At 38.5% G+C, this 15,033-nt stretch overlaps 1 pseudogene; it reads left to right on the top strand.

Annotated features, from left to right (window-relative positions):
• The first annotated feature begins 6,214 nt into the window (after positions 1-6,214).
• LOC120516405 lies at positions 6,215-8,675 on the top strand (annotated as a pseudogene).
• The last annotated feature ends 6,358 nt before the right edge of the window (positions 8,676-15,033 follow it).

Here is a 15,033-nt window from a genome sequence, read left to right as displayed (position 1 = left end):
TCTTATTGTTTCGCTGCCTTCTCAATTATATAATGCATGTTTTCTTAAGTGCTTTTTGGAGGTCTTCCTGGTTTTCTACGCACTGCGTTGACAGTCAGTTCACGTGATTACGTGAGAGGCGTGATGATGTCACACGAAACTCCGCCCCCCACGTCATTGCAGCTCAACTCCATTACAGTTAATGGAGAAAAATACCTTCCAGTTATGACCGTTATGCGTAGAATTTCGAAATGAAACCTGCCCAACTTTTGTAAGTAAGCTGTAAGGAATGAGCCTGCCAAATTTCAGCCTTTTACCTACACGGGAAGTTGGAGAATTAGTGATGAGTGAGTGAGTGAGTGAGTGAGGGCTTTGCCTTTTATTAGTACATATATATATATATATATATATATATATATATATATATATATATATATATATATATATATATATATATACAATAATATAATAGTAATAACCGAGGCAAGCTGGATGTCTTATCTCTACTAAGCATAGAAGCAGATGTGTTACTTGAGATATGTTTTAAGGATCAGAAAAAGTAAGAAAAAACCTTTGAAATATAAATAAAGTGGAAATATTCAAAAATAAACATTATTTTCCATCTTACTGTAAGTTTTGCTTCATTTCTAAAAATAAAATTTTATTTTACGGTTTATTATGAATTAGCTGTGTATGGGGGCACCAAAATCTGTGAAGGTTTTATCTGTTTTATCAGAGTCCATGATCACACCTAAGTTCCTAACTTCCTCCTTGATCTTTAGTGCCATGGGGTCAAGATCCTCACTACTTACAAGTAAAATTAATGTTTTTTTTTACTTATTTAGCTTGAGGAAATGTATATTCTTCCATTCAGTAATACAAGACAGACATTGGATCAGAGTGCACAGAGAGTCAGGGTAATCGGCTGCTATAGATAAGTATATGGTCTCCATCACTGTGGTAGCTCATCTTGTGGTTTGAGATAATCTGGCCCAATGGGAGCATACAAATAACAGTGGGCCCAGAATAGATCCTTTTGGCATCACATATAAAATATCAGGGATCTTTGAGCTACAATCACAAAAACAAAACTTATTGTGTGTTAAATAGGACTGAAACCAATTTTGGACATTACCAAAGAGACCCTCCCAGTGGCTAAGACGATTAGGAAAATGATGTGGTCCATGGTGTTGAATGCTGTGTTCAAGCCTAATAGAATGAGAACAGATACAAATATATTGCCTGCATCCATATTAACTCACAGGTGATTATTTACTTTAATCAATGCAGTTTCTGTACAGTGATTTGGTCTAAAACCTGACTGAAACTTATCAATTATGGCGTGTTTATTCAAGTAATTATTTTATTGATTAAAAACTGCTTTTTCTAGAATTTTACTTATTAAAGGCAGGTTAGAAATAGGTCTAAAATTGTTAAAGACAGAGGCATCAAGATTATTTTTCTTGAGCAGGGGTATAACTGCTGCTGTCTTTAGTGAACCTGGGAAGACCTCAATATCTAATGAGTGTGGTAAAGTGAGGTCTGAGGCTGGTTGGTGTATTTTAAATAAAAAATTACTGCACTTGCATCCTGGTGTGGTGCTGTGGTAGCATGGTGAGAGCAGTCCCTGTTCATGATGCGGGAGAAGACTGCCCTGTACTTAGTGCACAGGTGCAGGATCACCTGTGACCCTAATTGGTGTTGAGAGCTGAGACATGAGGACAATCAACTCCGAGCAGTCTGGCTGACGCTCCTCAATGAGGCTAAAACAGGGATTAGGAGGTGAGGACTGCGACTTCTAGTGTCTCCGCCAGCTAAGTGAGCAATGGATCAGCTGGGAAGATGGAATTGGAGAGATGCTGGGCTCACCAGACAATACTTGATATCTGTTTGTGTTTAACTAATTTTAATCTGTATTTGAAACTCAGAGACTGGTAATGTTTTTATGGTTTATTTATTTATTATGGAAGGAGCACTGCACTTTTGAACACTTGTTTCTTGGGACTGTTTTGAATGAAGGCACTTGAGCACTTTTCACCATCCCCTTGCTTTGTGCGTGTTTCTTGTCATTTGTTCAGCTCATCCTGGTCATTTCTGTTAACGGTGTTGGGTTTAAGGAGCTGACCTGCACTGTCTGTCACAATGAGTGGTTAACTATATCAAGTACGCTATCAATGAGCTCATCAGAAACCTCTTTAAGAAAGGGTGTTGAGACTGAGTCAAGGGTAAAAGTGGAAGGTTTTAATTATTTATTCTATGAAATTCAGGTAATCCTATTTTAGTGAAGAAATTTAATTCACTTATATTACATCTAATATAATTTATTTTGTGATTAAAGAATGCTGCAAAAGCTTTGCATGTTTTGCTTGAGGTTTTCAGGAAGCAATCCAATGATTGAGTTGGGTTTAGAAGATGATTGATAGTAGAAAACAAAACTCATGGATTTCCTGCATTTTAATTTATGATTTTAGAAAAATAGGACTGCTTTGAGTTATTCAGTAATATGTGCCTTCCAAATTTCATAGTGAACTGCTAATTTAGATTTCCTCCTTGTGGCATGTCCTCGTAAGTGTAAACAGAGGATGAGTCTTACAAGGCATTTTGGTGCTGGTGGATTTTTTAACATTTTTTTTCTGGTGCTACAATATCAGTTACAGCTTTGACCTTAGCATTAAATATTCCCACCTTACTGGTTCCATTACTGGCTGTGTTAGGACAAGCAATACTCTCAGACTGGTCGTTCATAATCTTATTAAACCTAGTGGCTGCTGAGACTTCAAAGTAACATTTTCTAATAACGGTTCATAAAATGCAAAAATAGTCAGATATAACAATGTCTATGACCTGCCTCACGCTAAAGTCTAACAGTTTTAAGATTACTAAATCCAGCATGTGTTCTTCCTATTATGTGGCATAATTAAAGTGCTGGCTACAGTCAAAAGAATGCAGAAAATGAATAAATACTCAGTGATAAACAAATATGAAAGGAATAAGGAGGTGCTAGTCACTGAGTAAAGCCAATAACTTTGCTTAGTGTGGTATTCTTGAAGGCATTCCCTGTGTCTCTAACATCTGGGAGTGGTTAATATCCTGGTTGCAGTAAAACAAAACTGGTAGTGCTGAACTGTAAATTTAATGCCATTTTTCTTTTTCAATCTTAAAGTGAAACAAAGAGCTGGAGTTGAAGAATTGGTGGAATGCAGTAACAATCTGTGAGCTCAGCAATTACTTTTATTTGATGTTGTGTCCTGATAGCAGTTTGTGTCTGTAGAGTTTTTAAATGCACATTGAGGACAATGATAGCAGAATGCTAGTTGCAAATCAAGTTAATAACAAAGAGTCTAACTCTAAAGCATGGAGTCAGTCTGAATGTGAATACTTGTGCTATGAATAAAGGTGTTCAACTAGTTGAACTTAACTTGGTGTGACATGGGTGTGGTCTGCTATCACCTTCTCTTGAAAAATAAATAGCTGCTTAAATACATTATTTCAGAAAGAGAGACTTAACATGCATGTTTTATGGTTTGGGGTCCTGAAAGCAGATACTGAATAGAGTTTATGATTAATGTAGCCATTAGTGATTGTAGGCCTAAACAAAAATGACTCTTACTGTGATATATTGCCTAGTATTAGTTCATGCCAGTAGATGGTGCTGTTTGTTTCATGAATAATTCCAATAGGCTTTGTTTCTCTTGATTTATGATCTTGTTGATTATTGTACGTTTGGTGCAATATATAATATATAGAGTTCAGAAAAATAAACCGATTACAGTAATCCCTCACTATATCGCACTTCGACATTTTCGCCAGCTTCACTCTATCGCGGATTTTATATGTAAGCATAACTAAATATATAACATGGATTTTTCGCTGCTTCGCGGGTTCTACGGACAATGTGTCTTTTTACTTCCTGTACATGCTTTCTCAATTGGTTTGCCCAGTTGATTTCATACAAGGGACGCTATTGGCGGATGACTGAGAAGCTAACCAATCAGAGGACGCAGTTAAGTTCTCCTGACTGAGAAGCTAACCAATCAGAGCATGCAGTTAAGTTCCTGTGTGCTGAATGCAGTGTTAACCAGGAAGTCTTGTCTCGCTCATTCAGCATCAACATGTTTCGCTGTGTAAAGAGTTAACTTTTGTGTTATTTTGTGTTTATCTTTGTGCATAGTCAAGCCCTTCATTATGGCTCCAAAACGATCTGCTCCTGCTACTGCTTCAGGAGCCATGCCCAAGTGCCAACAGAAAATGTTAACGATTGCCGAAAAGGTAAACGTTTTGCATTTGTTGAAGAAAGGGAAAAGCTACACCGCTGTAGAACGCCATTACAGCATCAATGAGGCTGTGGTTCTTTTTATTTAAAAAGTAGGAAAGGAATATAAGATCTACGGCCGCAGTGTCCTTTTAACCAGGGTGCAAAACGAGTTGTAAGTGGATGTAATAAGGCAGTAATCTGGATGGAATCTGCTTTAGGGATTTGGATTGAAGACTGCCAGAAGAACAACAACAGTGCTACACAATCGCCTGAAGTGGCTCCTTTAGAAGGGCTGTAACGCTCTCCTTTGTTGTACAGTAAAATTAAACTCATTGTTATCGGACAAGTCATCGTGTCATTGTTGGTGAGTAACCATAATTAATTTTCTACTTACAGTACTTAGTACATGTACGTACGTTTAGTGTCACTGTACACACATTTACTGTATACTATTTTTCTTGCATTGTACGTATTTATTGCTGGTGGCCTGTCTATCGTATTGGCTGTAACATATGTGATATCGGAGACACTCGATATCTTTAAAATAATATTTAGGTTTTACTTTATATAAACAGTGTGTTTATATACATAATTTCAATTAATCTTACCTAATATCTAAGAGAATACAAAGGGATTATGCTGTATAACGCTGCAGGGAATATTTATAAACAGTGTGAGAGAGTTTATAAGGGCTTAAAATATATAAAAATAACCATACAAACATATGGTTTCTATTTTGTGGATTTTCACCTATTGCGGGGGGTTCTGGAATGCAACCCCCGCTATCGAGGAGGGATTACTGTATTTTACAGGATTTTTATCAGAGTGTAACTCACTTCAATACATAATAGTGGCGACGAGGAGTGGATCTCAGTGAGTAATCCGGCGTGCTACTGCAAAAGAATCATAAGTTAAATTCGGAAAATAAATAATATATATATATATATATATATATATATATATATATATATATATATATATATATACGGAATGGCATTATTAGGCCACATTGAGGAGTTTGACATTTCAAATCTGGCCTCATGGGATTCGTATGCAGAGAGACTGAACTTTTTTCTAGAAGCTAACAAAGTAACAGACGCTGACCAGAAGTGTGCAGTGCTGCTGAGTGTGATTGGAAGTAAAACATTTGAAATTGTTAGGTCACTCATCTCCCCTGCTAAACCCAGTGACAGGTTGTATCAGGAAATTGTAACATTGTTAAAAAATCATTTTGCACCCACCCCTTCAGAAACAGTTCAGCGATTTCATTTTAATAGGAGGAACCAAAAACAAGATGAAAGTATTGCAACTTACATTGCAGAACTTCAAAGGCTGTCTGAAAACTACAATTTTGGTAACAGTTTGGATTCCTTGCTGAGAGACAGACTTGTATGTGGGGTCAGAGATGAGGCTCTTCAGAGGCAGCTCTTAGCAAAATCAAATTTAACCTTTGCCTTAGCTCAGGGAAGAAGCACTTGCATATGAGGCTTCATCAGTATACTCAAAAGAAATACATGAATCGTCTATTAAATTGTGCACATCACACACCCATCAGCTACAAAATAAAAACCCAAAATAAAGTCTTATTTCTTACACTCAAACACTTTGGATCCCGCTCAAGGAAATTGCAATAGTTGTGGGGGGAATCAGAGAAGCTGTGTGTCATAAATGTAAGCACCGTGGGCATCTACAGAAAGTATGTCACCAGGGGGCTTATCGAGTAAAAGGCAAGCAAGCAAGTGCTTCGCAAGTGCATCTCACAAAGTAGAACAAAGAGGCAGTGCAGCAGTAGAGAATTTTGAAGATGGACGTGATACAAGTGTCTGTTCTGCAGAAATCATCAACAGTGTGGGAGCTTGTACAACCAGACACAAGACATATACTCTTGTCACATTACAAGGAGTTCCAAGCAGGATGGAAGTGGACTAAGGATGTGAGTATTCCTCAATCTCAGAGTTTACCTACCACACATTTTGGCCAATGAATGCTCCTCCTATTGTACCCTATGATATTCAACTTGTGGATTATAACAAACAAAATGTTACCGTGCTGGGTGCCTGCTTAGCCAAGGTACATTATAGGAAGGACAGGGGTTATTTATGCCTTATTATTGTTAAGGGACAAAAGGCCAAAATACTTGGTGGAGAGTGGTTTAAACCCTTAAGTATTCAGTTAACAGGAATACACAGCCTTGCCTCAGACCCAATACAGTCAGTCCTGAAAGATTTTAGTTGTGTGTTTGAAAAGGGTTTGGGCAAATTTAAGGGTGCACCAGTTATTTTTCAGTTGGACCCCAATGTAGCACCCATATGTTTAAAACCAAGACCTGTTGCTTTTGCTCTCCACCCCAAACCAGAAATAGAGCTTGACCATCTAGTGAAGCAGGGTGCACTAGTTTCAGTAACTCATCCTATTTGTGCCACTCCTATTGTTCCTGTATTAAAACCGAATGGTGAGTTTCGAATATGTGCTGACTACAAATCCACAATTAATAAGGCTTTACAGGAGCACCCATACCAGATTCTATCCATCAATCAAATACTTACTACATTAGCAAAATGAAAAGTTTTTGCAAAACTAGACCTAGCACAAGTGTATCATCAATTGCCAGTGGATGATGCAGCTGCAGATGCACAGACCATAATTACTCACAAAGGTGCATTTAGAGTTACTCACCTGGAGTATGGGGTTTGTATTGTTCCTGGAATTTTTCAGAAATTGATGGACAACCTCCTTTCAGGCTTCCCGGAAGTGGTTCCTTATTTTGATGATATTTTAATTGGAGCACAGACTGTGCAAGCCTTAACTGTAAAGTTGTATTTAGTACTATAACGATTTGCAGATGTAGGCTTGAGACTAAAAAAAGACAAATGTGTGTTTGGTGTGCCAAGTGTAGAGTTCCTAGGGTTCAGAACTGATGCTGAAGGAATTCATCAAACTACCACAAAAGTTAAATTAAAGCGATCCATGAGGCTCCAACACCAAGTAATAAACAGGAGCTACAAGCATTTCTGGGACTGCTAAACTTTTATCATTCATTTTTAAAAGATAAGGCAGAACCACTTCACAGACTGTTGGATAAAACTGCCATTTGGAAATGGTCCGACACCCATGAGAGGGCTTTCAATGAATTAAAAAAGTTGCTGTCATCAGATAGTATTTTAGTGCATTATGACTTGGAGAAACTACTTAATCTCACCTGTGATGCTTCCCCCTATGGAGTAGAAGCTGTTCTGAGTAACACAGTAAGTGATGGTAGTGAAGCTCCAATTGCATATTACTCGAGGACTATGACCAATACAGAAAGAAATTATTCATAAATTGTTAAAGAACCACTGGGTATCATTGCAGGAGTTAACAAATTTCATGAGTACCTATATGGTAGGAGTTTTACAATCATCACAGACTACAAGCCATTATTGAGGCTGTTTAAAGTAAATGGGCTTACGCCACAAATAATTTCACCTCGTATGCTCAGGTGGTCATTATTGTTAAATGCATATTACTATGAACTTTAGTATCGCCCAGGAAAAGAAATTACTAATGCGGATGCATTAAGCTGTTTACCCCTCAGGAACCCAGAATATGAAATTCCTCCAGTATCGGAAGTTCTTATGTTGGAATCTATGTCCAGACCCCCCTTGCAGGTATCTGATATTGCATACATGATAACAACAGATCCAGTGTTAGTCCGTGTACTGAACTGGGTGTGGAAGGGGTGGCCGAAGGAAAAATTAGGGGAGGACTTCAAGCCATTTGAAAGGCGTCAGCATGCGCTGTCTTCATACAGAGGATGTCTTCTATGGGGAAACAGAGTAATAATTCCACAGAAGGCACAAACCTTAGTGCTTGCTGCTCTACATGAAGGTTACCCTGGTATGGTAAATATGAAGGCTCTTGCCAGAAGCTATGTGTGGTGGCCTAAAATGGATGAACAAATAGAACAATGGGTAGCTAGCTGTACTTCATGTCAAACTACATGGCATGCTCCAGCCAAAACTGTTAGTCAGCCATGGAAGGTAACCAAGAACCCATGGTCTCGACTGCACATTGATTTTGCTGGACCTTATCAAGGACAAACCTTTTTTCTCATTGTCGATTCCTTCTCAAAGTGGTTAGAGGTCAGCCATGCTTTTGCTGCCACAACAGTTGCAGTCATTCAAATATCAAGTTGTTTGCCACAAATGGTCTTCCTGATACAATTGTGTCTGATAATGGTGCACAGTTTACTTCTGATGAGTTCCAGGCATTCTTGGGGTGTAATCTCATAAATCATATCAAGACAGCTCCATTTCACCCATCATCAAATGGCCAAGCTGAGTACATGGTGCAAACTACTAAAGACATACTTAAAAGAATTGTGGTCAGAGACTGGCAACTTAGACTGCCAAAGTTCCTGCTGCAACAGCATGTAAACTCCTTGTTCCAGTACAGGATATAGTCCAGAAGAACTATTGATGAACAGGAAACTTAAAACATGCTTAGATCGTCTCCACCCAGATCTAGCATCAGATTTGCAAAGAAAGAAGGAGTTGCAGTTTTGTAAAGTTACACACAGTTCAAGAAGGCAGTTTAAAGCAGAATGCAAGAAACTTGTATGCAAGAAATTATGCAACAGGGCCTTGGTGGATGCCAGCAATGGTAGTGAGAGCTATGGGGTCAGTATCTTACAAGGTTAAAACAGATGATGGCCGAATAATTATGAGACACACAGACCAACTTAGAGGGCGAGTAACCTACCTCAATGCCTCAGGAGATGAGAGCCGCATGGAAAATCATGAGGAGCACAATAACACACATCCAGCTACGCCCCAACAATCAGCTGATGATAATTCCATGACACCTGATCAGATTCAGGAGGAGCCCACTGAAGTTACTCCAAACGAGGGCCTGTCAGACGTTGAACTGGAACGTCCTAAAAGAATAACTCACCTGCCAGCCTATTTAAAGGATTATATTATCTAGGGGGGAAGAATGTGATATATTGCCTAGTATTAGTTCATGCTATTAGATGGTGCTGTTTGTTTCATGAATAATTCCAATAGGTTTTGTTTCTCTTGATTTATGTTCTTGTTGCTTATTGCACATTTGGCGCAATTTATAATATATAGAGTTCAGAAAAATAAACCGATTATTTTCTAGGATTTTTATCAGAGTGGAACTCACTTCAATACATAATACTTACCTTGCGGTAACATATTAAAAAGAGACATATTCATGGTATTCAATACAATACAATACAGTTTATTTTTGTATAGCCCAAAATCACACAGGGAGTGCCGCAATGGGCTTTAACAGGCCCTGCCTCTTGACAGCCCCCCAGCCTTGACTCTCTGAGAAGACAAGGAAAAACTCCAAAAAAAAACCTTGTAGGGAAAATGGAAGAAACCTTGGGAAAGGCAGTTCAAAGAGAGACCCCTTTCCAGGTAGGTTGGGCGTGCAGTGGGTGTCAAAAGAAGGGGGTCAATACAATACAATACACAGAACAGAACAAATCCTTAATACAGCATAATAATAAAGATTTTAGAAGTACGGAGCAGAATTTAACAGTAGATGATATGACATAATAAGGTTTGGATATTTTTAGAGTCCTGGAGATCTCATCCATCAAGCTGCCTCCCCATTTGGCCATTCCACGGCTGATAGTTGCTTGGCCAGCCAATCCAATGAAAGGACCCCTTTTTCCCATGATTCCTGTGATCCTCCATCAGGGATGACTTTACAACAGGCAGGTAAACAACTTGTCAGGTGGGCCGTGGCACCAATTGCCACATTTGAGTACCGAGAACAGAAACAGAATAGGTGAGCGTTAGTATTCAATTATAACTGTCATGTTACTTATGGGGCGGCACGGTGGCGCAGTGGTAGCGCTGCTGCCTCGCAGTTAGGAGACCTGTTCTCCCCGTGTCTGCGTGGGTTTCCTCCGGGCGCTCTGGTTTCCTCCCACAATCCAAAGACATGCAGGTTAGGTGGATTGGCAATTCTGAATTGGCCCTAGTGTGTGCTTGGTGTGTGGGTGTGTTTGTGTGTGTCCTGCAGTGGGTTGGCACCCTGCCCGGGATTGGTTCCTGCCTTGTGCCCTGTGTTGGCTGGGATTGGCTCCAGCAGACCCCCGTGACCCTATTCGGATTCAGCGGGTTAGAAAATGGATGGATGGATGTTACTTATGTTTTACTGCTAATGACTAACAACAGAGCTGCAGTCTGTACAGTTAATCAGCAGCTCTAGTCAGAATATGCTAAACTGAAGTAGTGAGTCTTCAGCCGAGATTTAAAGGCTGGGACCGAAGGGGCATCTCTTATAGAAGCAGGAAGACCATTCCACAGTTTAGGGGCCCTGTAACTAAAAGCTCGACCTCCCACTGTTATTTTATTAATCCTTGGAATCATAAGCAGACTGGCATCTTGAGATCTTAATGTGCGCTCAGGTTTGTAATTTATGATAAGTTCAGACAAGTAAGCCGGACCTTGGCCATTTAATGCTTTATATGTTAAAAGGAGGATTTTGAAAACTGCCCTAAATTTAACCGGAAGCCAGTGTAAGGATTTAAGAACTGGAGTTATGTGTTCATATTTTCTTGTTCTTGTAATAATTCTTGCAGCCGCATTTTGGATTAACTGGAGGTTGTATAGAGAACAGTTTGAACAGCCAGTGAACACCGCATTGCAGTAGTCAATCCTACTAGAGATAAATGCATGAATTAATTTCTCAGAATCCTGTTTATTTAGAAAGTGCCTTAATTTCCTAACATTTTTAACATGGAAGAAACATGTTTTGTACAACTTTGTAATAAGTGCTTTAAATGACATGCTAGAATCAAAGATAACTCCTAGATTGTGGGCTGATTCAGTAAAATTAATTGGGATTCCAACTGAGTTAAATGATGACAAAATATTGCTGTGATCAGTGTCATTCCCTCCAAAAATTAACATCTCTGTTTTATCCGTATTTAAAGACAAGTAGTTCTCATTCATCCACTCCTTTAATTCACTAACACAACTAATTAAAGACAACATCGGAGAAACTTAATTTGATTTAAATGAAAAGTATAACTGGGTGTCATCTGCATACGAGTGAAAATTAACATTATGTTTCCTAATGAGAGATCCCAGTGGAAGCATGTAAAGTGAAAACAGTAAAGGTCCCAGTACTGAGCCCTGGGGGACACCATATTGAACTTCTGTGTATAATGATAGGGTACTGTCAGTACATTGCTGTACATATTGAAATCGATTTGATAAATAAGAACTAAACCAAGCGAGCACGGGGCCTGTAAGCCCAAAATCGTTTTCTAGCCTGTGCAATAAAATAGAATGGCCAATGGATGACATGCCTGGGTAAAGACGAGAGCTCAAAGTAAAAGCACTAGGGTCGAGGTTGACATAGCTGGACTCCTCAAATGATTCTACAGCAGCAGGTGTTGTAATTGTGCATTGGAAAATGTTGTTTTAGTCTGATCATTTTTTATTTATGATTTTTAATTAATGACTATTTAAATAAATTATTAAGCTTTATTGGTTTATTACTGTCATATTTTGAATTTTACTGCAACACCATTTTGTTTTTGTTTTTTATCAGATGCCACAATTTTGTCATTGCTAGTGGGCGTGACGACTGGTAGTCATGCACTGTGACATCATTAGCCCAACAATATAAAGGCCGGCCTCATGTGTGGTACTGTGTCAAAGACTTTGTTCTAATTCAAAAAAATGTGTCAAAACACTTTTCCTTGGAATAAGGGCTAAGGAGATGGAAATGAGATGAAAGACAAAGAACTAGCTAGAAGAACTATCCTCCTTAAACATCACCTACGAAACACACAAACCAAAATTAGTAGAAAGAAAACAAGGATTAAAGTCTACACCAGAATAATCACAGCAAAAGTCATTTAACTTGCTACATAAGAACATCTTATCCAGAATCTTAGAAAGATCCTCGAGGAGATAAAAACTGTGAGTCGCAGAAGAAACTTTCTGACACTTGAAGAAAACAAAATGTAATGTCTTTGTTGAAGATGGATGGGATGGAGGGGATTTTTTATGATGGCATCCAATTTTTCCACTATCCTCTTTTCTACAAAGAAATCAATAACAATAATAAAACATGCATAAATAATAAAGAACAAAATAAAAGACAACCTTCTTGGAAATGTGCTGTTCATGCAGAAAAGTAACAATACAAAGCATTATTTTTTGGCAGTCAGGAAATGAAAGAGAGATTACCTGAATGTCTTTGTTAATGAGAAGACATAATTGTGGTCAGAAGCATGCCAGAGTTGTTCACAAATAGGCATTGTAGAAACAAACAAACAAGAAACAAAAGACAAAATTACAGATCAAAGTTGAAAACTAAACTATTTAGAATTCCCCAACAAAAATATGCATGAATACAATGAAGTTCTTTGTATTGAGGTTCTCCAAAAGTTAGGATACCGGAGACATTCTGATTCCATACCAATCAATGACATCACGCATCACAATGGCATTGACCATATCAACATTATAGCCACAGCTGTAAGAAAACACAGCAATAAAGCAAAACAAATAAAACAAAATAGCAGTGCAATGACATCACCAAAATAAAAATAAATCACACATGCAAAAAAAGACATGTTTATATAAAATGATACTGTATGTGCAGCATGTAAGGTGAATGAACAAATAGGCTTCTTGACAGGAACAGACTTAAACAATGTCTGTGCCTGAATTCTTTGCAGTGGAAGTGTTATGAGACAAAAAGGGCTAGGCACTGCCAAAGTCAGAAACGGGCAGTTGCCAGCAATCACGAGAGACTCACATAACCAGCAAACTGAGTATTTAGTATTTAGGGGAAAGAGAAATTTATAGCCTTGAGTAGTTTTTAAGGGCAAAGCAAAATTCCTCAACTAAACTAATCCTCAAAAGATCCCTCACCAAAATAAACTGAACACACATATGGAAGGTTTATTCTTGAAATAGTTTAAATGCCATGACAAGCATGTAGGATGGGAATACATCAGAAAAAAACACAAAAAATGTGATGTTAATAGTAATCAAGGCTGACAAAATGGCCACAAAATTATGTTATAGTCATAATGATAAAAACAAATAAATAATGTAAAATCAAGTGAAAGCAGTACATGATACATGGAGATTGCAATTTAAACCAAAATAACTTGATCCCTAGAAAGGATTGTATGACAAATGTATAAAAAAAAGATCAAATTTATAGCAAAACCAGACAAGTGCTAGTGATGTTCGGCTCTTGATAGCCAGGCTCATGTAAATGAATGTCAGATGGTAGCTGTATGATGAATTACCTGATGTTGCGATTTTATGTCTTTTATATTTTGTGAGGTTTTTTATTATTTTTTATTTTTTTTATTTTTATTAATTTTATTGCAATCCATACAAAGCAATCAAGTTTATAAAAAGAAAAATTGAATTAAGAACAGATCGAGCGAGCGGAAGCAGAGAGCGGATCCGCTCTCTGCTTCCGCTCGCTCGATCTGTTCTTAATTCAATTTTTCTTTTTATAAAAACTGTTCACCTGAGGTAAAGCCGGCAGCTGACCAGTAGAAAATAACCGGCAGTGAGAAATTAAAGTCGATCGCTCAGCGGGTGGTGGAAACTTAAAGCGACGGTGATTCAGCTGAACACGGAAAGCGCCAAAGCACCTATAAAACGGCAAAGATGACTTCAACATTTAATGTAAGTTCTATCTGCTCTCTGCCCATCGAGGGCACGTTTATATGTTGTGTGTCCTGCAGTATGTACAGCTCAGGTTTTCAGCCGACAGTGCAGATAGCTTCACCTGCCAAAAATGTTTAGTTAATTTAGAGTTGGTCGGGAAAATACGCGAATTGGAGGACCGCGTTAGGAATCTGATAGCGATTAGGCAAACCGAAAATTGGATCGACTCGGTTTGTTTAGACAATTCGGCTACATCTGATTCGGCTTCAGTCTCTCCAGGTCCCACTGTAGTCAGTGCGAGGCCGAAATCAGCAGCACCAATTCAGCCACAGGGCGAGTGGGTAACAGTAAGACGGGGTCTAAGAATCCAAAATTTAGTCCCCAGCACCCAGGTCACCAATTCGGACCCAGAACAGGTTCTCAGCTCTCCAGCGCCTGTGGAAACTGAGAATAATAAAGTGCTCATAATTGGCGATTCCATAGTGCGGAATGTTAGAATTCCAAACTATGTTAAACCAGCAGTTAATGTTAAGTGCCTTGCAGGGGCCAAGATTTCTGGCATAAAGGCCGCATTGGACCGTGTTGCCGACGATGAAGTATCTACCTTATTGCTGCATGTCGGCACTAATGATATTTATTTACAGCAATCTGAGGTATTAAAGCGAACTTCATCTCTATGCACCAAAGCTAAAACAAAATGTCGGAATTTAATTGTATCTGGTCCCTTACCAAGATTATATAGAGGGATGTGATTTATAGCAGATTGCATTCCTTTCACTGCTGGCTAGAAACCTGGTGTGCAAATAAAAGCATAGCATTTGTGAACAATTGGGATGATTTTTGGGAAAGGCCTGGATTTTTCAGAAGAGATGGTCTTCATCCTAACTGGAGGGATCTTATGTATTATCCCAAAATATGGCAGCAAAACTGCCTGGTTGACTGATTAGAGCACCATCCAGGCCGCAGTCATGTGATCTTAAATCACAGGCTGTTGTTTATCCCACCTGTTATTTTCCTGAAGCTGTTACCCATAATCCCTGTTGTGGGGCATCCAGTAAATTTAGTCTTGATACAAACCATAAATTAATTGATAACCAAAAATAAGGTGTATAATTAGACCAAGGGATA

This window comes from Polypterus senegalus, chromosome 16 (genome assembly GCF_016835505.1).
Source record: "Polypterus senegalus isolate Bchr_013 chromosome 16, ASM1683550v1, whole genome shotgun sequence".
NCBI classification, from domain to species: domain Eukaryota; kingdom Metazoa; phylum Chordata; class Cladistia; order Polypteriformes; family Polypteridae; genus Polypterus; species Polypterus senegalus.
Note: the sequence above shows the minus strand (reverse complement) of the source record. Positions and strands in the feature narration are given on the sequence as shown.